The sequence below is a fragment of the Salmo salar genome, chromosome ssa18, assembly GCF_905237065.1.
Source record: "Salmo salar chromosome ssa18, Ssal_v3.1, whole genome shotgun sequence".
Taxonomy (NCBI): domain Eukaryota; kingdom Metazoa; phylum Chordata; class Actinopteri; order Salmoniformes; family Salmonidae; genus Salmo; species Salmo salar.
This window is the reverse complement of record NC_059459.1, coordinates 5,333,561-5,360,209: the sequence shown is the minus strand read 5'-3', so window position 1 is coordinate 5,360,209 and position 26,649 is coordinate 5,333,561.

Here is a 26,649-nt window from a genome sequence, read left to right as displayed (position 1 = left end):
AGGATAGAGTGTCATGTATTATGTTGTACATAGGAGGGCCAAGCACAGGAAGAAGCTCTTTCAGTCGTTTAGTTGGAACCGGGTCCAGTAGGCAACTGGAAGTTTTAGAGGCCATGACTATTTTCGTGAATGTGTCGAGAGATACAGGATCAACTTCTATGGGCTAGGTGGGACGTTTGCGTCCCACCCTAGTCAACAGCCAGTGGAATCGCGTGGCGCGAAATACAAATACCTCAAAAATGCTATAACTTCAATTTCTCAAACATATGACTATTTTACACCATTTTAAAGACAAGACTCTTGTTAATCTAACCACATTGTCCGATTTCAAAAAGGCTTTACAGCGAAAACAAAACATTAGATTATGTCAGGAGAGTACCCTGCCAAAAATAATCACACAGCCATTTTCAAAGCAAGCATATATGTCACAAAAACCAAAACCACAGCTAAATGCAGCACTAACCTTTGATGATCTTCATCAGATGACACTCCTAGGACATTATGTTATACAATACATGCATGTTTTGTTCAATCAAGTTCATGTTTATATCAAAAAACAGCTTTTTACATTAGCATGTGATGTTCAGAACTAGCATACCCACCGCAAACTTCCGGTGAATTTACTAAATTACTCATGATAAACGTTGACAAATACATAACAATTATTTTAAGAATTATAGATACAGAACTCCTTTATGCAATCGCGGAGTCAGATTTTAAAATAGCTTTTCGGCGAAAGCACATTTTGCAATATTCTGAGTACATAGCTCGGCCATCACAGCTAGCTATTTTGACACCCACCAAGTTTGGGGCTCACTAAACTCAGAATTACTATCAGAAAAATTGGATTACCTTTGCTGTTCTTCGTCAGAATGCACTCCCAGGACTTCTACTTCAACAACAAATGTTGTTTTGGTTCCAAATAATCCATAGTTATATTCAAATAGCTCCGTTTTGTTCGTGCGTTCAGGTCACTATCCGAAGGGTGACGCGTGAGCGCATTTCGTGACAAAAGATTTCAAAATATTCTATTACCGTACTTAGAAGCATGTCAAACGCTGTTTAAAATCAATTTTTATGCGATTTTTCTCGTAAAATAGAGATAATATTCCAACCGGGCAACGTTGTATTCATTGAAAGGCTGAAAGAAAAAAATGGAGTAGTCTCGTGAACGCGCATCTCAGTCTCACTGTCCCCAGGCGGACCACTTACAAATTCTGCTGCTGTTCTTTGCCCAGAGACAGCAGACACCCCATTCCACTTTCTGGCGGCTTTAGAGAGCGAATGGAAGCCTTAGAAAATGTCATGTTACAGCACAGATGCTGTATTTTTGATAGAGATGCAACAAAAGGACAACCAATTGTCAGACAGGGCACTTCCTGTATGGAATCTTCTCAGGTTTTGGCCTGCCATATGAGTTCTGTTATACTCACAGACACCATTCAAACAGTTTTAGAAACTTTAGAGTGTTTTCTATCCAAATCTACTAATTATCTGCATATTCTCGTTTCTGGGGGAGAGTAGTAACCAGTTTAAATCGAGCACATTTTTTTTCCGGCCGTGCAAATACTGCCCCCGAGCCCCAACAGATTAAAAACTTGAGTGCCTCCATTGATCCATTGATCCTAGGAAATGTAGAAATAGTATTTGTGGTTTTCCTGTAGCATAAAACATATGCAGTACATACAAATAAATGTAGTAACATTAAACAACACACAAAAGAAGAATCCTATTTGGTTGTAAAAGCTGCTGTTTAGGAATCTAATTGATGCCAATGAAAAGGCCTGCATATTTGACAGTCATTATCAAACAATAAATCAATGAAGATATTAGTCTGTTGAAAACAGTGCTCACTGTTTCCTTCAAATCCCAGACAAGTCTGTGCAGTTGCAGTAATATCTATAACTTGATTTATGTCCCTAACAGAGTTTAGACTGTATGAATTCTCATTATTATTCTCATTGAATAAAGGTAATTGTTTTACAGTAAATTACATTCCTCCTCATGGGATCTCTATCAGGGGGTTAGAGGATTTTACAGAAAAATGAAAAGCTTCAGTCAATGTCTGGCAGATATTTCCTCTCTTCAACGTAATAGAATGAACCATGTTTAATATGCTTTAGGTTACTTTATTAATGTTTCCATTTCAAACTTTGGTTTGCAATGAGAAGATGCTGCATCTTCAGCCACTATGCACAAGCACGCACACAAGCATGCACACAAGCATGTACGTACACATGCACACACACACACTTACTCACTTCTTATGTGTGATTTCAGGTACAGGTAGGATAAGTATGTGTGAGTGATGGAGTGGACACCTTGAGTTTGATAAGTTAAGTCTAGCGATCAATTTGAAGTCTCCCTCTACCGTCCCCCCTTCTTCTTCTTCTTCTTCTTCTCTCTCTCTCTGAAAAAGGAGTGGGACACCGCCTCCAGAGACAACATGAGTGATGTCAGAGAGCTTATCCCAGAGTTTTTCTACCTACCTGACTTCCTGGATAACGCCAACCATTTCAAACTAGGTGTGTGTTGTGTGTGTGTGTATTCTGACGGTGGTTGGGTGTCTCTCTAGGCTATATGCAGGATGGTACCACTCTAGGGGACGTTGTCCTCTCTCCCTGGGAAAAGGGAGGCCCCCAGGAGTTCATCAAGGTTTACCGAGAGGTCAGTTGCCTTTCACCCACGTCGTTAGTTGTACACCAAACATGACTGCCATTCTACCGACCATGTAAATTTGCCTTGAATACAAGAAGTACAAAACATTTGAGGAATTTACTGTTAAATGTTTCTTTGTTGCTTTTAAACCACCTGAGAATCATTTCCACAAACACTCACAGTGCAGGATGGTACCACTCTAGGAGACATTGTCCTCTCTCCCTGGGAAAAGGGAGGCCCCTGGAGCACTTTAGGGGTTAAGTGCCTTGCTGAAGAGCACAATGGCAGGAGATGAAATGGGGATGTCGGTTCTTGTTATTCTAATTCTACATTTTTAGGACTGGTTGCTCCCAGTGTGCTAGTGTTTTAGCTGTTCTCCATCTTAGTGGAGACATCTCATATTCGTATACCAATTTGTGTTAAAGAAAGGGCAAAAAATTATTTTTATGCACTTTCATAGATAATCAGCCTTTGTTGTGCTCATCAAGGAAGGCTTGCTTTACTGTGTTTAGCTGTGTTTAAAACCACTGGCATTACAGGATAACAGGCTTTTCAGAGCCATTAAGAACAAACACACAACACACTCTCTTATAACTCTGTTACTACTGGATGAATGCCTGCTATCACCCTCGCTCTCTCGCTCTGTGTTTTTCTCTTTTCTCTCTCCAGGACCGGACTACTGCATTTGGGGCCCCGGGGATTTTTGGGGGGGAGTTTTATAATGCTATTCTGCACATTTTGTCATGAGGCTAAGAGAAAATGTCAGATGTAATCCAGCCTTGTCTTTCTCCCTCTTTCACTTGCTAGCTGGCTCTCTATCTCTCTTTCTCTCCTTTCACTCCCTCTGTATTTCATCTCCCTCCCCTCTGCCTCAGTCTGTAATCTCATATAATGTCATATCGCCTCCAAGTACCACCAAATTAGCTGTTTTAGCGGCATGTTTTCTTCTTCATATGCAAATTAACTCCATATGGAACAATATGGAGCAGCAGTTATGAGACTGAGATCTGTTTTTGTTATTAAGGTCTTGTTAAGGTCTCGTTTACGGAGTGTCCACTATTTCTACTCTTTCCTCATTTACTGTTGAAAACACATCTCTAATTCAAGCTAATTCAAGCAAAATGATTCTGTAATTCTGTGATTCAGTCGTGATGAGAGTATTGGCTCATAACATTGTCCTGCTCCTCACTTTAAATTAATTTATGTAGGAAATCACACCTGGATAATCTGATAGGTACTGGGCTCGCTAATGAGTTTCTGCTGCTTATTTCACATCTGGATTTGATTGTATCTCATTGTAACATATACTGTAGCAGATGAATGATGGTTTTAGGCTGACTCTCCTAGCTGAGTTGCTCCTGGTTTGTATGTATGGCTAGGAGGTCTGTAACGTGGACGCTGGGAGTCAGGAAGCAAGTGCAGGTGGTGGGTTTAATAATAAATGGAACATGGAACAATACAAGAAACACGAGTAGAGTACAGACATGAAAGACATAGTCAATACTGCCTGGGGAATGAACCTAAGGGAGTGCCAGGCAAAGGGGAGGTAATGAGTGAGATAATTGAGTCCAGATGTGCCTATTGATGAAGCACAGGTGCGCGTAATGATGAATGCCAGGTACGCCAATGAACGGTTGCCAGGACCGGGGGTTAGTAAAACGGTGAAGTCAAATGCAGGAAGGGAGGAGCGGGAGTAGACGTGACAATACTCCCCCCCCCCTTCCCCAGAGAGACGGCCCCAAGGAGGCCAGTCCGGGCGGCGAAGATGGAAATCACAGATGATATTGGGATCCAGCATGTCCTCCACCGGAACCCAACACTGCTCCTCTGGGCCGTACCTCTCCCAGTCCACCAGGTACTGGAACCAACCCCCACAACGTCGGGGGTCCAGTACGGATCTGCTGGCATAGGCGGGACATCCCTCGATCCCCTGGGGGGTGGATGGGTGTCGTAGGGGACTGCATCAGCCAGGGGACGAGGAACCACCGGCCTGAGAAGGGAAACATGAAGGTGAGATATGGTAGTCACTGGGAAGCTGTAATCTATAAGTCACCTCGTTGACCCTCCGGAGAACCTTGAACAGCCCCACAAACAGTGGGCTCTGCTTCTTGCAGGGCAGTCGGAGTGTGACGTTCCTGTTAGAGAGCCAGACACGATCACCAGAATGGAACACGGGCGCCTCACTGCGGTAGCAATCCGCCTGCTCCTTCTGGTGATGGATGGCATGCTGGAGCCTCACATGAGCTTCACTCCAAACCTCCTCTCCGTGCCGAAACAATTTGTCCACCGCAGGGGCTTCGGTCTGGTTCGGAGTCCACGGAGCAAGGACAGGCTGATAACCCAGGACACACTGGGTTATGACGTATTCCACCCAGGGAAGGAATCGGGCCCACTCCCCCTGCCGGTCCTGGCAGTGACTCCTCAGGAACCTCCCCAGCTCCTGGTTCATCCTCTCTGTCTGCCCGTTGGACTGAGGCCGTTATCCGGAAGTGAGGCTGACCAAGAGCCCCAGTTTCTCCATGAAAGCCCTCCATACCTGTGACGTGAATTGGCAACCACGGTCGGAGACGATGTCCTCCAGACGGCCATAGTGCCAGAAAACCTGCTGGAACAGTGCCTCGGTGACCAGGAGAGTTGTGTGTGTGAGACCAGAGAGAGGAATAAAACGGCATGATTTTGAAAATCTGTCCACAACCACCAGAATGGTGGTGAAACCATCAGAGGAGGGGATATCGGTAACAAAGTCAATGGACAGATGAGACCAGGGACGCTGAGGCACGGGAAGGGGAAGGAGCTTCCCTGCTAGAGCGTGCCAGGGGGACTAAGTTTGGGCACACGCAGAACAGGAGTTGACGTAATGAATAACATCCTACGCCAAGGTGTACCACCAGTACTTCTTGGAGAGAGATTGAATAGTACGGGTGATCCCTGGATGTCCAGCGATGACAGCTGTGTGTGCCCAGGTCAATAGCCACTCCCTTATCCCCGTGGGAACATAGACGCGCTCAGGAGGACAGGTGATTGTCCAGATCTACGTCCCAGACCACAGGGGATACAACACGAGGGGGAACGGGAAAGCAGGTCCTCTGGCGTTCAGGTGACCAATCCATGATTCTCATCCTCGACCATGAGATGGTGGGGTTATGGCGTTGGAGCCATGGGAGGCAGAGGATGATCTTGTGAGCACGAGTGATGAAGAAGGGAATTTTCTGCAGATGAAGGGACTACACGGTTAGGGTGAGTGGTGTGGTGATGTGTGTAATGGTCCAGATCCTTGTGGTCGATTACCAAGGGCTTGGACCGGAAACGGAGAGGAGAGGCTGGAGCAACGAACCGCCCTTGCTGTCTCTGCCTTGCCGGTTCCCCTCTTTCCACTGGGATTCTCTGCCTCTAACCCTTTTACAGAGGCTGAGTCACTGGCCTACTGGTGTTCTTCCATGCCGTCCATGGGAGGGCTGCGTCACTTGAGTGGGTTGAGTCACTGACGTGGTCTTCCTGTCTGGGTTGGCGCCCCCCCCTTGGGTTGTGCCATGGCGGAGATCGTTGTGGGCTATACTCGGCCTTGTCTTAGGACGGTAAGTTGGTGGTTGGAGACATCCCTCTAGTGGTGTGGGGGCTGTGCTTTGGCAAAGTGGGTGGGGTTATATCCTGCCTGTTTGGCCCTGTCCGGGGTATCATCGGATGGGGCCACAGTGTCTTCTGATCCCTCCTGTCTCAGCCTCCAGTATTTATGCTGCAGTAGTTTATGTGTCGGGGGGCTAGGGTCAGTCTGTTACATCTGGAGTATTTCTCTTGTCTTATCCGGTGTCCTGTGTGTATTTAAATATGCTCTCTCTAATTCTCTCTTTCTCTCTTTCTGTCTTTCTCTCGGAGGACCTGAGCCCTAGGACCATGCCTCAGGACTACCTGGTATGATGACTCCTTGCTGTCCCCAGTCCACCTGGCCGTGCTGCTGCTCCAGTTTCAACTGTTCTGCCTGCGGCTATGGAACCCTGACCTGTTCACCGGACGTGCTTGTTGCACCCTCGACAACTACTATGATTATTATTATTTGACCATGCTGGTCATTTATGAACATTTTAACATTTTAACATTTTGACCATGTTCTGTTATAATATCCACCCTGCACAGCCAGAAGAGGACTGGCCACCCCTCATAGCCTGGTTCCTCTCTAGGTTTCTTCCTAGGTTTTTGGCCTTTCTAGGGAGTTTTTCCTAGGGAGTTTTTCCTAGCCACCGTGCTTCTTTCACATGCTTTGCTTGCTGTTTGGGGTTTTAGGCTGGGTTTCTGTACAGCACTTTGAGAATATCAGCTGATGTACGAAGGGCTATATAAAAATAAATTTGATTTGATTTGAGAGTGGGTATGAGGTGATATTAACTAGCGTCCCACCCTAGTCAACAGCCAGTGGAATATCTATAACTTCTATTTCTCAAACATGACTATTTTACACCATTTTAAAGACAAGACTCTCGTTAATAATCTAACCACATTGTCCGATTTCAAAAAGGCTTTACAGCGAAAGCAAAACATTAGATTATGTCAGGAGAGTACCCTGCCAAAAATAATCACACAGCCATTTTCAAAGCAAGCATATATGTCACAAAAACCAAAACCACAGCTAAATGCACCACTAACCTTTGATGATCTTCATCAGATGACACTCCTAGGACATTATGTTATACAATACATGCATGTTTTGTTCAATCAAGTTCATATTTATATCAAAAAACAGCTTTTTACATTAGCATTTGATGTTCAGAACTAGCATACCCACCGCAAACTTCCTGTGAATTTACTAAATTACTCATGATAAACGTTGACAAAAAACATAACAATTATTTTAAGAATTATAGATACAGAACTCCTTTATGCAATCGCGGTGTCAGATTTTAAAATAGCTTTTCGGCGAAAGCACATTTTGCAAAATTCTGAGTACATAGCTCAGCCATCACGGCTAGCTATTTTGACACCCAGCAAGTTTGGGGCTCACTAAACTCAGAATTACTATTAGAAAAATAGGATTACCTTTGCTGTTCTTCGTCAGAATGCACTCCCAGGACTTCTACTTCAACAACAAATGTTGTTTTGGTTCCAAATAATCCATAGTTATATTCAAAACGTTGTATTCATTCAAAGGCTGAAAGAAAAAAATAGAGAATTCTCGTGAATGCGCGTCTCAGTCTCACTGTCCCCAGGCTGACCACTCACAAACTCTCCTGCTGTTCTTCGCCCAGAGACAGCAGACACCCCATTCCACTTTCTGGCGGCTTTAGAGAGCCAATGGAAGCCTTAGAAAATGTCACGTTACAGCACAGATGCTGTATTTTTGATAGAGATGCAACAGAATGACAACAAATTGTCAGACAGGGCACTTCCTGTATGGAATCTTCTCAGGTTTTGGCCTGCCATATGAGTTCTGTTATACTCACAGAAACCATTCAAACAGTTTAAGAAACTTTAGAGTGTTTTCTATCGCCATCAAAGCAAGCTATACAGACACCCGCCAAGTTCTGTGGTCACCTAAACTCAGAATTAGTATTATAAATATTCTCTTACCCTTGCTGATCTTCGTCAGAATGCACTCCCAGGACTGCTACTTCCACAAGGAATGTTGTTTTTGTTAAAAATAATCCATATTTATGTCCAAATACCTCTGTTTTGTTCGTGCGTACAGATCACTTATCCAAAGGCATAACGCGCGAGCGCAGAACCAGAGGCGAAAAGTCAAAATGTTCCATTACCGTACTTAGAAGCATGTCAAACGCTGTTTAACCTCTCTAGGGTAGGTGGCACCAAATAGTCCCACCTACGTAACAGCCAGTGTAATCCCGTGGCGCGTTATTCAAAAACCTGAAAAATGCAAAAACTTCAATTTTTCAAACATATGACTATTTTACACCATTTTAAAGACAAGACTCTCGTTAATCTAACCACACTGTCCGATTTCAAAAAGGCTTTACAACGAAAGCAAAGCATTAGATTATGTCAGCAGAGTACCCAGCCAGAAATAATCAGACACCCATTTTTCAAGCTAGCATATAATGTCACATAAACCCAAACCACAGCTAAATGCAGCACTAACCTTTGATGATCTTCATCAGATGACAACCCTAGGACATTATGTTATACAATACATGCATGTTTTGTTCAATCAAGTTCATATTTATATCAAAAAACAGCTTTTTACATTAGCATGTGATGTTCAGAACTAGCATACCCACCGCAAACTTCCAGTGAATTTACTAAATTACTCATGATAAACGTTGACAAATACATAACAATTATTTTAAGAATTATAGATACAGAACTCCTCTATGAACTCGATATGTCCGATTTTAAAATAGCTTTTCGGTGAAAGCACATTTTGCAATATTCTCAGTAGATAGCCCGGCATCACAGGGCTAGCTATTTAGACACCCAGCAAATGTAGCACTCACCAAAGTCAGATTTACTATAAGAAAAATGTTATTACCTTTGCTGTCTTTGTCAGAATGCACTCCCAGGACTTCTACTTCAATAACAAATGTTGGTTTGGTTCAAAATAATCCATAGTTATATCCAAACAGCGGCGTTTTGTTCGTGCGTTCAAGACACTATCCAAAAGGGTAAATAAGGGTGACGAGCATGGCGCAATTCGTGACAAAAAAAATCTAAATATTCCATTACCGTACTTCGAAGCATGTCAACCGCTGTTTAAAATCAATTTTTATGCAATTTTTCTCATAAAAAAGCGCTAATATTCCGACCGGGAATCTTGGTTTAGGTAAACAGACGAAAGAAAATAAAGCATTCGGTCGACTCGGGCACGCGCCTAAGCCCATAGTACTCTGATCGGCCACTTGCCAAAAGCAATAATGTGTTTCAGCCAGAGGCTGCCTCGATATCGTTCAGCTTTTTCCCGGGCTCTGAGAGCCTATGGGAGCCGTAGGAAGTGTCACGTTAGAGCAAAGATCCTCAGTCTTCAATAAAAAGAGCCAAGATGAAACACAACTTCTCAGACAGGCCACTTCCTGCATGGAATCTTCTCAGGTTTTGGCCTGCCATTTGAGTTCTGTTATACTCACAGACACCATTCAAACAGTTTTAGAAACTTTAGGGTGTTTTCTATCCAAAGCCAATAATTATATGCATATTCTAGTTACTGGGCAGGAGTAGTAACCAGATTAAATCGGTTACTACAATACTGCCCCCTAGCCCTAACAGGTTAAAATCAATGTTTATGGTATTTTTAACGTAAAATTGCGATAATATTCAAACTGGACAATAGCATATTCATTCAAGGAGAAAAAGAAGGAACGGCGTGCTCGCGTGACCCCGCATATCCAATCCCTTTGTTGCCAGGCAGTCCACTCAGAAACTGAGCTCCTATTATCTGCCCAGTGACAGGAGAATGCTCAAACCACTTTCTGAAGGCTTTAGACAGCCAATGGAAGCCTTAGGAAGTGCAACGTAACCCCACGGATACTGTAGTTTCGAACGGGACTAGAAAGAAGAACTACAATTCTCAGATCCTCCACTTCCTGATTGACTTTTTCTCAGGTTTTCGCCTGCCATATGAGTTCTGTTATACTCACAGACACCATTCAAAAAGTTTTAGAAACTTCAGAGTGTTTTCTATCCAAATCTACTAATAATATGCATATTCTAGCTTGTGGGCCAGAGTAGTAACCTGTTTAAATTGGGTACGTTTTTCATCCGGCCGTGAAAATACTGCCCCCTAGCCCAGACAGGTTAAGAGAGGAGGCAAGGGTCTGGTCAATAAAGTTCCCCGTGGCACTGGAATCCACTAGCCCTGTAGAAACAGTACACAAGGGACATGTACAAGCTCTTCTTGGCTGCCAGTCAACAAAGAATTAGAAACGTATAAAGTAATTAAATACTATTCTATTGTGATTCTTGAAGTATCTTGAGTGCCTTTTTATTGCTGTGTGTATGTATGCTTGTGTGCAGGTGTGCGTGCGTCTGTCCGTCCATCTGTACATATGTGGGTGTATATGTGTTTGTACCTGTGCATGTGTGTGTGTTGTATCTGATCCTCCTGCTCTGTCCCCCAGGCTCTGGAGAGTGAGTATGTGGATCAACCCTCACTTTGGGTACCGCCAGCAGTGACCAGCTGATGTACACCTTCCTCCCCTATTTCTATGCCCACAGAGGGAGAGGGGCACGATGCAGTCACAGACCCCTTTATCAAGAGCATCAGCGTAGGATACGTCAATAACTTTGGACAGGTGCCCAAACAGGTAGGGAGGAGAGAAGCCTCAACAATCTACCATATCTCCACCTACTTTCTATAAGAGTTACTAGGGGTAGAAATTGAGTATACTTCAGATGGCTCTTGATTTGTGTCAGATTTAGCCAGTGATGGCCAAAGTGAGGGTTGTGTCCTGCAGTCTGTAGAACAGTAATGTAGTTTACGAACATTCTATCAGGAAGGCTGGTCTGAATGGCTCGTCCCTTTTACATTTATCTAGTAAGTGCAATATCATTCACATCGCTTCCTATCTCATAGGCATAGCAGGTATTTATATGGTAGTGTTTGATGGGGTTCGATGCCAGCTGCTCAGCATAGGGAAAACTGTCATCAGCATCTGGCTCCGAGGAGCAGACTATTTACTGCTATTCCATATTGCATTCTGTCTCTGTTGTCAGCCCAACCCTCTTTTTCTTCAGACTGGACAAACTCAAACCCAGTCTGAAACCCAGTCAACCATTCAAAGGTCAAGTTCCAAGAATAACACTATCATAATATTACTCAAACCCTCTGTACCGCCCTTAACAATGTCTAACAATATTTAATCCCACACAAACCGTATCCATGCACTTCCTTAACCCTAAGCAGAATCAGGAGTACTGAGCTTTACTTTACTGACTTTATCATTCCTGTGAGGAAAATTTGTGTGCGAGTGTATGCAGTGTGTGTACACGAGAGACTGTATTTAATCATTCTGTCACCTGATTATTTCAAAATAACCTTTTCATACATCAATTATTTTATTTAACTTCACAGCGTTCCTCAATTACTTTATATAATACATGGGCCAGGTCTATAGTAAGCGAATAGGAACAGACTGGCTAGACACTCTTCATAGGGTAATTTACCCAGACGGACTTAGAAACAGCAGGGTGTGTAGACAAACACACACACACAGACAGATCTGCTACTATGGACCTACAGTATGGAGATGACTCCACCACGGAAGCCTTGCTTAATAATCTGAATATCCCTGAAGAGCCATTCTGAAGGAGACGAGCTGAACGTGTATGTTCAGGAGAGGCATTCCTTCCAACATATTACATCTGAGTGTTGTCTGATCAATAAGCAGGTAGAGATGAATAGGGAGAAGGATATTCATGTGATATTAAGGTGATATTATATTATTAAGGGTAATGCTGGAACATTCTCCAGGCGCTCTCTGCTTCCAGGGGATTTGGAAGGTAAAGGTGGTGATAGGAAAATAACAATTTCTTCCTGCCTGGGTTGGAGTAGGTCAATTAAAGGCCCAATTACAGGAAGTCAGATACACCTTTACAGGGACCAGGATGTGTGTGTATGTGTTTCCTTTAGGGCAGGGTGGCAGTGTAGGGTCTGCAATGCAATATGCGATATTAATGTAATTGAATGAAATTCAGCAGAAGATGTGAAACTCTTTAATGTGATGGTTTTGAAGTAGGCCTATTATTCTTTTTCCATGGAATTTCATCTATGTACTGGCAGACTTACTGTTTGTTTGTATCCATGTCATATCATCTTAGTCTCGGTTTAGCCTTAAGGTCAATGCTTTTGTACTCTCTCTACTTTTTGTTTTCCCACATACCGGAGTTGCTTTAAAATATCTATATCTATATATATACAGTATATACATGTATTTATATGGATATATAGGGATGACAGTTTGGAAACAGGTTGGGACAAAGGGGCAGTAGGCTGGATTTGACCTATGCCGACACCGTAGACATGTGTGCCAAAGGCTGCGGCATTACTGCTAGTCCAGGCAGGCCACCAGAGTTGCTTTCTGATGGCTCTCTTTCTCCGTTGCCTGACCCAGTAGGCAAGAGGGTTGAGGGGACAGAGAGGTTCTGGTCATAGAGAACAACAAACTTCTCTTACCTCCTTCTAAGGCAGTGGTATTCAAAGTCGGGGTCGCGACCTCTAGTGTGGTCACAGGGGAAGTGCAGTGTGATCGCATTTTGAGAAAGATGGTTTGAAAAATAATATTTTATTGAGTAAATGTATTTATTGGTTTCTTTTCATTTGACAAGAGGTGAAAATATAATTAATTTAAGGTTATTTGCTTATGTAAGAATCTAAATGTATGTATTTTAAGGATGCGTCATTAGATTTGGGGTGGGTTCGTGAGAGATTCTTGCGAAAAATCTCAGCCGACTGAAAAAATTTGGCAAGGGCCCTTGGATCCTCAAGAAGTTCCACAGCTGCAAAATCAAGAGCATCTTGACCAGCTGCATCATCACCTTGTACGGAAACTTGTCCGCCCTCAAACATCACTCTGGGAGAGCGCCCTGCTCTCCAGGATGTCTACACTAGGCAGTGTCTGAGGAAGGCCCAAAAGATCGTTAAGGACTCCAGTTGCCTGAGCCTTGCACCTTAGTCTCTAAGCTGCAAATAGTCTCTATCTGCACCTTAGAGATTATTTTCACTGACTACCCACACATTCAACCCTTACACACAAACACGCATGTGCAAACACCCACAAACATACACACAAGCACACACACCCCCAGAACTTATACAGACACACAGGCACAGTCAACGCTGCTGTTCTATACACTATTTATTTTACTGAGTTAACAAGACACTACCCATTTTATAGTTGTAAATACAGTGTAAATACAGTCCATTATTTCTATGGATACTACTTCTTCTATTAGTTGTTATTTTTGACTTGACTATTTTTTATTGTTATTATTGATATTGAGTAATGTACTGCAGTACATTAATCAATATCAATAATAACAATAAAAAGAGTCAAGTACATTAGCATTTTGCTGCACCTTTTATACCTGCTGTAAACTGTGTGTGACGAATACATTTTTTATTTGATTTGATTTCTATTAAATGATCTCCATCTTTCCATCTCCTCACCCTCTCTCTATCCCCTCCAGAGCTTCTTCGTAGTCCAGTAGGCCAGGTGGTCTGTATGGACAGCGAGGTTCTGGTTGTAGAAAAGAACAGACTAGTGATCCCTCCTCTGTGGAACGTCTATTTCTCCTGGGGCTTCCCTGATAACTCCTGCTCCTTTGTACACTACACCACTGAGAAAGTAGTACGCTATGGCGGCTATTTGATTAAATCAGACTGACAATGTTAGCAATATTACAGTCCAGTCCACATCCTTCCTTCCATCCATCCATCCATCCATCCATCATGAATACAATTTTCAGAGGCAGCCACATAACATACAGCTCAACCGTTTGCCAAAATCTTTCCAACATTGACCATGGCTAATGTGCATGTGTGTTTCTATTTCCCTCTCATAGACCTTTGCTGTATATGAGAGTGTGTGACTGGGGGGAGAGGCTGTGTGCAGCATGTCCCAACTAAACCACAACAGTCCCTGCCGGGATCAGCTCAGAGGTTTTTGGGTGGAATGTTTCCATCAGCAAGGACAAACTCACTCACATGAAACTCAGACAGGATTGTGTGCGTGTGGTGATATATTGGTGAGATGTGGTATCAGTATGTATTTAGCACTCTTGAAAGTCCTATTTTCTCCTGTGGTCCTCACTTTGATCATAAAGTGTGTGTGTGTGTGTGTGTGTGTGTGTGTGTGTGTGTGTGTGTGTGTGTGTGTGTGTGTGTGTGTGTGTGTGTGTGTGTGTGTGTGTGTGTGTGTGTGTTTGTGAAAGTGAATATCATAAACTGTCTCTCAGGCGTTGTATGATTCTAACAATGTAGTAATGTGTCTGGTGGTGTCTGAGGTTCACGGAGTGATAGTCAGAGGTTCTCTAATCAAAACAAATGTAATTTGTCACACTCGCCGAATACAACCGGTGTGGACCTTACAGTGAAATCCTTAATTACATGCCCTTAACTAACAATACAGTTTTAAGGAAACTGAAGCTCTCAACCTGCTCCACTACAGCCTCGTCTATGAGAATGGGGGCGTGCTCGGTCCTCCTTTTCCTGTAGTCCACTATCATCTCCTTTGTCTCGCGACCTCACCTGTATCCTGTGGGACCCGGAGGAATTCAACTACATGACTCAGCTACCTGCACACAAGGCTAGCATCACAGCCACTGGCTGTCAACGACCTCACGGTGAGTCTACACTCATTTCAAATCCAATGTGCTGGACTACAGAGCCAAAACAACAAAAAATGTGTCACTGTTCCAATACTTTTGGAGCTCACTGTAGATTTAATTCAAAACTGTAACTCAACCACTCAGGAACATTCACTGTCATTCACTGTGACTGTTTTAAAGTCACTAAACACTATTATTTTACAAAAGCGGAAGAACATACGCACATCCAGGTACTTTTTTTTTGCAGGTGCTGGAGTTATAGGTGAACTCATAAAAACAAACAGGAAAACAACACACACTGCTGTTCATGCTCCCAGGTGATTTTATTGTTACAACGTTTTGACCCTTAGGTCATCATCAGGCATCCATATCCCAGGTGGGGGAAGAAGGTCCAGTGGCAGTGCTCAGTGACATCACTTCCTGAAACAGGAGGTAAAAATATATCACATCGGTTCACAATATCAACATTCAATATATCAAAATATATAACCATACATGAGGAATGTGATAAATATTTACAGTAATATATATACACTGAGTGTACAAAACATTAAGAACACCTGTTGACACCTGTTGATGTCCTTTGGGTGGTGGACCATTCTTTATACACACAGGAATCAGTTGAGCTTGAAAAACCCAGCAGCGTTGCAGTTCTTGACACAGGAAAAGCTATTACTGCCGCCAGTACAGGCATTGTGAAAAACAAAAGGCTCGTCGTCAATGAATTGCTTGGTAGGCTATCCACTTCTGATGTGCGCGAGTGATGTAGTGATGTCCCATTCCCTAGGGTTATTTATCTCTCCCTACCACTAGTTTCTCCGTTTTTTTAGTGCCACTCCACCCCCATGGGACACTCAAAAATGAGAGGGAGGGCTAAGGGGGCTATTGGGATTGACTGTGAAGTTCCAGAATACACATGCTAACATCAAGGCTAGCTGCCTGGATTTATTGAGTTATTAAGTTATGAATAGATACCAAGGGTAAACACTGATGAGCAATTCTGCTGACGTTTGTGTGTGTGTGTGCGCGCGTGCGTATGTGCACAGGCGTGCATGTGCAATTTAGAAAGCAATAATACCCAGCTGTAATTTGTTTGGTGTTGGTAGCACATCGTCAGCTCATAGCAGTATTACCCTGGTAAATTACATCAGAACAGTCCTCGTGTAATGGTGAGGTTTATATAGAGGGATTCTTCCCACTCTATCAGCCTGCTGACCATGTAATATAAGCTACTGTTAAAACAGGCTCTGGTGGTATTGTTCTCTCAAGGTCTTGTCAGAGCCTTGAACCTGATCGACTAATTTAAAAAGCCATCTTTCCCTCCTTGAAGAAATTTGACCTGATTGGACGGGTGAAGGCATAGTTGATTTTTAAAGAGGCTTTGTTGTTAAATTATATTATATTGTTGGTATATCTTCTGTACTGTAGGTCTACTCTAGCATGTCAGGGCTGGGAGAGACATCTGGTGTTATACAGTATGTAACAGGATATGTTATACTGTACTGTAGGTCTATTAGGGTATAACTGATTTAAGGCTGTTGTTATATTGATCATTCCTATGTAGGTACTGTATGTCTGGTCAGGGTCAGAGCTGGGAGAGATACCTGGTGTTGTGTCGAGAACTGAAGTCAATCCGTGTCCAGACGATGCAAAACAAAAACAATCCTACCGTCACTGCTCTAGCCATATCCAGGTAACAGACACACACACGGACACGGACGCATGATCTAGCACACACATACGCACACCTATGATAAACTAAACACATACAGCCATGTCTTTCTCTGTCTGTGTATAGGACACATGCTACTCTGCTGGTGGGAGATGCCTCGGGTAGAGTGTTCACTTGGACCTGTGAGTGACGGGGGAGGAGTGTGTGCGTGTATGTGAGCATGCGTGTACTATCCCATTCCACCAACAGCACACCCACTACCCAGCCTGCACTTCAGGAACTCTTTTCCTGCACGGCATGTGCGCAAACACTCGTTCACTCACTTTTCACCTCCACAATGACCACACACTCCAATTAGAGAGAGTTCAGAGAGGAAAGAACGAGAATAAAGAAATGGCGAGAGGGAGGATCAGGACTTCTTGAGGGTTGTTAGGTTCTGACAAACAGAGTGAAAAACTAATGGACAACTAGTCAAAGCTCAAACCAAGTTTATTCACCCACTGGGTCAAACAGCTGCAAAGACAAATACATGTTTACACAGGCACATAGAGTTATACCCTCCTTCTAGGCAGAGTCTCCTCCTTGCACCTCTAGACAGCCAATACATTTCTGTTGCTAGGCAGGAACTTAAGTGGTGACTGTTCCTTCTCACTTCATCTGACCTGACCTAGGCCCAAATTCCTCACTCCTCCCTAATTCACGGCTATCCAACCTTATCAATGACTGAAACCAGACTGTTACTCTTTGCCGCTCTCCATAGGATACATGAGATTTGACAATAACATGTTCTGACAGAATGTAAACTTTCTGCACTCCCCCTTATCCACCCTCCATTGACCACAATATATATACTCGTTATACGTGTAAACTAGTATGGTGACATGAATAAGTATAGTCCAAGCTAGAATCCAACAAGGTTGTACAGATTGTACATTTCAATACTACTGACGTACTACTGACGTTTAGGTATTTTGTTGACGAAGACCAATTATTTAATTGTAAATGTATGTATCTGCGTATATAATGGATTGTATTGACTTATAATACATCTGTTTGCTGTTATTTTGGTGTGCTGGATGCGTGATTTGGAGTTGTGTGGAAAAACACAAACGTGTACACTGTGCGTCAAAACAGGAAGTGCATGCCTTAATATGACATACGGTTTATTTCAGCCAATTACACAGAAACTAGAACAAAGAAACAAAATGGAATTGCATTTGTATTTGTATTTATTATTGTTCTCCATTAGCTGCTTGCCAAGGCAGCATCTACTCTTCCTGGGGTCCAGCAAAATGAAGGCAGTTATACAATTTTCAAAACATTACAATACATTTCACACCAGATTTCACAACACATTAAGTATTCTGCATTCAGGCTACTACTCTACAGGCTACTAGATACAGAGCATTCAGAAAGTATTCAGACCCCTTGACTTTTTCCACATTTTGTTCTGTTACAGCCTTATTCTAAAATTAATTAAGTAGTTTTTTGTTCCTCAACAATCTACACACAATACCCCATAATGACAAAGCAAAATCTGATTTGTATAAATGATTGCACATTTATTTAAAAAAAAAACGGAAATATCACATTTACATAATTATTCAGACCCTTTACTCAGTACTTTGTTGAAGCACCTTTGGCAGCAATTACAGTCTAGAGTTTTCTTTGGTATGACGCTAGAAGCTTGGCACACCTGTATTTGGGGAGTTTCTCCCATTCTTCTCTGCAGATCCTCTCTAGCTCTGTCAGGTTGGATGGGGAGCGTGGCTGCACAACTATTTTCAGGTCTTTCAAGAGACGTTCGATCGGGTTCAAGTCCGGGTTCTGGCTGGGCCAATCAAGGACATTCAGGAAGCTGTCCTGAAGCCACTCCTGTGTTGTCTTAGATGTGCGCTTAGGGTTGTTGTCCAGTTGGAAGGTGAACCTGTGGAGCAGGTTTTCATCAAGGATCTCTCTGTACATTGCTCCATTTATATTTATTTCGATCCTGACTAGTCTCCCAGTACCTGCCACTGAAAAACATCCCCACAGCATGATTTTGTTTCCTCCAGACGTGACGTTTGGCATTCAGGCCAAAAAGTTCAATCTTGGTTTCATCAGACCAGAGAATCTTGTTTCTCATGGTCTGAGAGTCCTTTAAGGGCCTTTTGGTAAACTCCAGCCCGGGTTTCATGTGCCTTTTACTGAGGAGTGGCTTCCATCTGGCCAGTCTACCATAAAGGCCTGATTGGTTGAGTGCTGCAGAGATGGTTGTCCTTCTGGAAGGTTCTCCCATCTCCACAGAAGAACTCTGGAGTTCTGTCAGAGTGACTATCGGGTTCTTGGTCACATCCCTGACCAAGGCCCTTCTCCCCTGATTGCTTAGTTTGACTTTAGGAATAGTCTTGGTGGTTCCAAACTTCTTCAATTTAAGAATGATGGAGGCTGCTGATAACCTTCAATGCAGCAGAAATGTTTTGGTATTCTTCCCCAGATCCGTGCTTCGACACAATCCCGTCTCAGAGCTCTTCGGACAATTCCTTCAACCTCATGGCTTGGTTTTTGCTCTGACATGCACTGTCAACTGTGGGACCTTATATAGACAGGTGTGTGCCTTTCAAAATCATGTCAAATCAATTGAATTTACCACAGGTGGCCTCCAATCAAGTTGTAGAACATCTCAAGGATGATCAATGGAAACAGGATGCACCTGAGCTCAATTTCGAGTCTCATAGCAAAGGGTCTGAATACTTATGTAAATCTAATATTTCTGTTTTCTAAAAACCTGTTTTTGCTTTGTCATTATGGGGTATTTCGTGTAGATTGATTAGGCAAACATTTAATTTACTGAGCTTTGGATTTTCCCTCTTAACATGCACTGAAAACAAACACATTTCCTGTTGAGTGGTATGGTTCAGACCCAGGTTTCTAACCCAGAAGAACTCTGTGTTTGCATTCTCTAGACAGAGGGAGGAAGAGCTATGGCTTTTTTTTATGCAGCATGCCGCGTAAGGTTTTCAGGATGTTTTGTGTGTGTTTGTGTGTTATCAGTGGGATTTGTCTGTGCCTGGTGTGTGTTCCCCATTCAAACCATAGCCATGACCCTAACCATTAACAGATTACCCACACTGCTCTGCTTTCTCATGAGACAAACCACACATGATCACACCCATGTGCCTCAATAATAATAATAGCCCACAACAACATCAAATCAAATTGTATTTGTCACGTGCCTTATACAACAGGTGTAGACTTTACCATGAAATGCTTACTTAGGAGTCCTTTCCCAACAATGCAGAGTTAAAAAGTAAGAAAATTAGCAAATAAAAATACCTTTACCGAGGCAATTAGCCGAGGATACCCAATACCTCACAGAGGAGACAAGCAAATATGGGAAGGCTAGGGTGTAACAATGTAGAATGTTTTTTGAAAGGAATACCTTCCTCTTTCTCTCTATCTCTTCAACAAAGAAAAAGGCAGCTGTGGATGCCCATTAATTTGCTGTGGCCAACTTGAAGAGGTCTCTCTCCCTCTTCCCATCCATATCGTTCCCTCTTTCCCTCCTACTGTCTATACCTCCATCTCCATCAACATGCTCTGTAGCCATCCTAAGATGTCTCTTTCCTTCCATTATTATGCTCCATGGCCACCCGATGCAGCCATAGCTATGGCTCTGTCTTTAACCTTTGAGCGTGGTGCTAATTGTGCTAAGTGGAGTGGCTTAATAGCCTGGAAAATAGTCCCATAACTCTCCCATAGAGCCAGCTATGACCTTCTCAGAGACAACAGTCCATGGCCATTCTCTCTCCTTCACTGGCTTTATGATATGAAATGCCACACCGTTGGGTTCATCAGAATAATTAAATCAAATAAATTATAGTTCCTAGGCAGAACCATATTGTAGTCTAACCCAATTATAATGCACTGTAAAGCTAATTATTAAGCATGATTACAATTAGCCTAATTTGAATAAATGTTCCCATTAGAGGGTTCATCCCAGTCACTGACTCCACCTCCTCCTCTTCCTCTTCCTCCTCCATATTCCTATTCTCTGTCTCTGCCCCCACTTTCTCGCTCTCTGAGAGAAGGATGGGAGGCATGTCTCATTCTCTCTCTCGTTCTCTTCATACATCCCATCACTCCTTCCATCCTTCACAATCTGACCTTCACAAAATGGCCTCCTCCTTCACCCCTGGTGGGCAGTAGAGCGTGGCACCTCCTGCCTCCAGGATGAAGACTCACATTTAGTGTTTATGTCTGTGGTGTTTATGACTGGGGTGTGTTGTTGAAATTCTAGAAAGTAGACCGAAAATTAGAAGTGCTGCTGTGCTTAAGAAGTACGTCTTTCTGTCCCATGAGATCGCAGTGTCTTTGAGCTATTTCTACACATTTAACCCTAGATTGTTTGCCATACATTCTTAGTATCCCTATTGTAGTGATATAACTGCATTTGGTTATCCTAATATTTGGTCATCCATTTGTAAAATGTAAATAGATGTGGGTCTGTGTTCAAGCGAGTCTAAATTCAACACCATCGACAGTTGTTTACCAACTCAAACAATAATGTTCTTTATTGAAACAGGATACAAATGTAAAAAGAATGACAATATTTCAGGTTTAATTCAGTTATAACATGATTTATACAACTACTCATGTAACATCTCCACACTTTTTAGATACATTAGTGCTTATTTCCCTTTTTTTTTTTTTTTACATTAAACAGAGACTGACTTTTAATGCTTTCTACCATAGCCAACTTGTTGACTTTCCAATACTGGCAAGTTAATGAAATAGCTAGCATGTAGCTAACATTGTTGAACGCAGACACCATTATAGGACACACATCTCTAACATGCTGACTACACTGGGCACGCTCGTGGATGTTGATTCTGTCCATCCACACCAGATGCGATCAGGAAAAGCAGGTTGAAATATCAAAACGAACTCTGAACCAACTATATTAATTTGGGGACAGGTCGAAACATGAAACATTCATGGACATTTAGCTAGCTGTTGCTAGCTAATTTGTCCTGGGATATAAACATTGGGTTGTTATTTTACCTGAAATGCACAAGATCCTTTTTTTCCTGGATCTTTGTAGAATTTTGACCCATTCTGAGTCACACAAATCGTGTGTTCTCTACTCCGAACAAATAATCCACAGATAAAAGGGGAAATTTTGTTCGTTTCTAGTAATCTCTTCTTCTTCTTCTGTGGACTTTATATGGCGATTGGCAAACCAACTTTAAGGTGCATTACCACCACCAACAGGACTGGAGTTGGACCTTAGTCCAGCATTCAATCACCCACGTGGGTATATGCTCCTAAAAACCAATAAGGAGATGGGAGAGGCAGGACTTGCAGCACGTCAAAAATAGAACCAAGTTATATTTTAGTGACTGGTTACGTAGATGCTCATTGACGCACGCAAGCAGTTTGGATGAAATGATTTAATAACATGTATTTGTACATTTATTTTGCGGTCAGCATGTAACACACAAGATCTGGTCCCCAGACAAAACTACCAGAGATGCTAGCAAACAACACACAAAACCACATAGACTTTGCATAAATAGAGGCAAGGTGCAAAGCAAGTTTTTCTTGTTTTTATCATTGAGTCTGTCGAGATAGTAATGTCTTTGTGTAGCCCTTTCCACTCACATCCTCTTTTACCCTGTATATGTGTTGAAAATGGAAATGTTATTTGTAAGCGCCAAAATTGGAACGCAGTGGCTGTACAGTAACATGCTATACATGATGTCAGAGCTCAGGTTCTCTGCATCACAGTGCTGTAGGGGTTTTCAATGACAGCTGTTATAAACTTGAGCACCACATGTGACAAGAAGATTTCCCCCATCCTTCCTGCTAATTGGGCTACTTTTTCACATTTGTTGTTGTCTGAGTGAGGGTAATGCTGCAAATCGAGATGAGTCGATGTGTTCTAAAGATGAGATGTTAGAGGTTTATAATAAATATCGCTTTGACGCCATACAAGCAAACTACACACCTGTGAGTCCAACTGTTAACATTTCCATATTTGTAAACTCGTGTATTTTACAGTATCAACATTAATGATTGCTATGTTTGCTCCACAGTTACAAGGATGACATGTGTTATACCCTGGTTTGTCCTGAACAGAATGAGCCTACGTTTGTTGTATTGTGAAGGAAGCTTGCCGCGGAACACGCACTTGAATGCACTAATGACTCCATTCTATGCGCACCAAATTTACAATCTGTTTGTCTGAAGTACCTTTTGAAAGCCTAACCCTAAGATCGTATTTTATAGCTTAGCTAGCCATGTTGGCAATAGAACAAGCTTTCAAATAATGTCCACCTGACCCAGATTATGATTTATAATGGAACGTGATGGTGGGGATGCAGGGCTGTGTTCCAAACAGAAACCTGTCTGCTAGTGTCAGTTCCATGATGGCGAAGCTAGGAGAGCTCAAAAAAAGCACCTTACAGTTGAATGCTCTTTCCTTGAGTCATAAATGTATGCTGAAATGACTTAGGAACTGTGCACAGTTTGGAGAGGTGTGTGGCCACTTGGAGACAGACACCAGTTAGACCTCTCACTCAAACCTCTGAAATAGTTTTTTCTTATCTAGCACCTACATATTTCATTAATGAAAAATGCTGCGAAAGGTACAGTAAATGTAAAATGAACATAACACCAACAGTGTAATGTTTGGATTCAGTCTTCTGTCAGGTGAACCGTTGTGTCCTCACCTTTGGTCTGATAATTTCCCCATAATTTTCAAAGTTTTGTCTTTCAATTGCTACAATGGTAATGCATATACTTTTTATAGTTCTTCTGTTAGAAACATTTCAATTTGGCCCTATCCATATTGGCCAATTTCCACAAGTGTAAGGGCTTAACGGATGTGGTTCAGTGAACTATGCTCTTGCCTGAAACCTCAAAGGTTCGTAGCTTGTTCCAACACTTCAGCTCAGCAGGCTAACACAGTCTTGTGGCGCACATCAAAGACCATATGGATAAATAAAGGTTAAATAATAAATCTAAAGCGGTTTCTCCTGGAACAGGATCTGGGTATAGACCGTGTTGGAGCTGAAAGGGATGGAGGCTACAGGCTCAGGGATGGAGGGAGAGGACAGAGAATTGGAGGAGGAGGAGGGGAGTTCAGGCCTGGGTCATACCACCTGCAACTCTGGATACATCAGGCTGTGCTCCACACAGACCTTCGACTGGAGGAGTGGAGAGGGAGAAGGTTAGCATAGTTAAAACCTTTCTCCCCCTCATTTACAGTTGTTGAAGGTATTGGTTTACAGGATTCACATTTTCTCCAGTATAACAGGACATTCTCTGTAACGGAAGAACCGGACAGGGATCTAAGGAGGGGGAATTTTGTATAAAAGGAGCTCTATCCCGTGTCCTCAGATCCCCTTTCAGTCACATTAAATCCAATCAGTGACCTGCGTGGGAGCGACTCATTCATTTCTTGGCCAGGCAAAGTCAGACCAGGTGAATTACAGTGAATTACAACACAGCTCGATTTCAACAATAACACCCTTTTCTACCGACAGGATACAGATTAAAAAAATGTTCACTGATCCTTTGTATTTTTATTTGTGGTCCATATTTTTATGATACTTTTTACAGTTAATGTAAATGTAATAAAGACACAACAGACTAAATAAATAATTTTGTTTGGAAAGCAATAAAGCTGAATAGAATTAGCAGGCTCATAACAGGAGGACAGAGCAGCAATAACTGCAGCAGAGAACACACACAGCAGCCCTCTGAGACCAACTCTGGAACTCCCCCTCTCTTAGCTCCTACACCCAATAACGCAATTGAAAAATATAAGTAAATGAGATTTTTAAATGTAAACATTATACAATTTATGACAAACAGATTAAACACGGAAAATGATTAATAAAGGATATGAATCAGGAGGCAGAAATCCTGTAATTTAATTATATAACTTTCTTTATGTGTTGTAATTGGCTGAGGGTGTGGGTGTAGGTGACCAATAAGAGAAGCTCTTAAGGACAGATTGAAATTTTGTCCAACTCAAGGTGTCATAATATTTACACATGACTCTCCCCTTGTATTGTAAAATACATTGAACACCCTCCCCCCTCATAGAATAAACTCAAAATAATGTTTTCAACCACAAATAATAATAACTGTAACGACCCTGTGTCTAAAAAGACACAACAGACTAAATAAATATTTTTGTTTGGAAAGGAATAAAGCTACAAGCATTTCGCTACACCCGCAATAACATCTGCTAAATATGTGTATGTGACCAATAGAATTTGATTTGACTTGATAAATGGGGATAGCTACTTTGCTTTTGTGGCACAGTCGATGCCACGCAGGGCTATGCACTAGAAGGTTGAGGGTTCGCTAAACCACCACAGAGGAGCTCACTCTCGCTGCTTGTTTTATTATATGCAAATGCAACATATTGTCCAGCAATAGGTTTCTGTGCCAATGCATCACACAACCCATAAATAAAACATACCGACTTCCGGCACTTCAATTTCATGGTTTGCGTTTTCAACACCACAATAAATAGACTATTCCAATCTCGACAAACAGAAAATACATCCCTCCCTACCTTGTAGGCTTACCCAGTATCGAAGGCTTGACAATGTCTGAATTTCATTAAACCTTTTGGTGTTTTGTAAGTTATGTCTCTTTCCATTCATCAAATTGCCACTGAACAACTTTGATTGATTGACTGATTGATTTTATTTGTCAGTTAAAAAAATACATATATGCACAAATAATTAAAAAACTGACTGGGATTACACAATAAAGTCAGGGACTTATTTGCATTATGGTCCCTACATTTGCTGCAGCATATGCTACAGCAGTGGTTCCCAAACTTTTTATAGTCCCGTACCCCAAACATTCAACCTCCAGCTGCGTACCCCCTCTAGCACCAGGGTCAACGTACTCTCAAATGTTGTTTTTTGCCATTATTGTAAGCCTGCCACACACACACTATACGATACATTTATTAAACATAGAAAGTAGTGTGAGTTATTGTCACAACCCGTCTCGTGGGAAGTTACAACGAGCTCTTATAGGACCAGGCCACAAATAACAATATAATAATAATAAATAATTTTGCTCTTTATTTAACCATCTTACATATAAAACCTTAATTTTTCATCACAAATTGTGAATAACTCCCCACAGGTTAATGAGAAGGGTGTGCTTGAAAGGATGCACATAACTCTGCAATGTTGGGTTGTATGGGAGAGAGTCTCAGTCTTAAATCAGTCTTAAATCATTTCCCACACACAGTCTGTGCCTGTATTTAGTTTATGCTAGTGAGGGCCGAGAATCCACTCTCACATAGGTACGTGGTTGCAAAGGGCATCAGTGTCTTAACAGCTCGATTTGCCAAGGCAGGATACTCTGAGCGCAGCCCAATCCAGAAATCTGGCAGTGTCTTCTGATTAAATTGAATTTTCACAGAACCACTTGTTGCAATTTCGATGAGGCTCTCTTGTTAAGATATCGGTAGGTGGACTGGAGGCAGGACACGAAAGGGATAATGAATCCAATCCAGTTGTTTGTGTCATCGGTTTCGGGAAAAGTACCTGCGTAATTGCACACCCAACTCACTCAGGTGCTTCACTATATCACATTTGACATTGTCTCATAACTCATAAGCTTGAGTTCATTTGCACACAAAAGACCTGTGTGTTGTCCTTGTTAATGCAGACAGAGAAGAGCTCTAACTTCTTAATCATAGCCTCAATTTTGTCCCTCATATTGAATATAGTTGCAGCGAGTCACTGTCATCCTAGATTAAGACCATTCAGGCGAGAAAAATCATCACCCAGATAGGCCAGTCGTGTGAGACACTCGTCATCATGCAAGCGGTCGGACAAGTGAAAGAAAACTTTAAGTTCGTCTTTTAATTCTAAAAAACGTGTCAATACTTTGCCCCTTGATAACCAACTTCTGTATGTTGTAAAAGTGTTACATGTTCGCTGCCCATATCATTGCATAGTGCAGAAAATACACAAGAGTTCAGGGGCCTTGCAAAGTTAGTCATTTTCACTGTAGTGTCCAAAATGTATTTC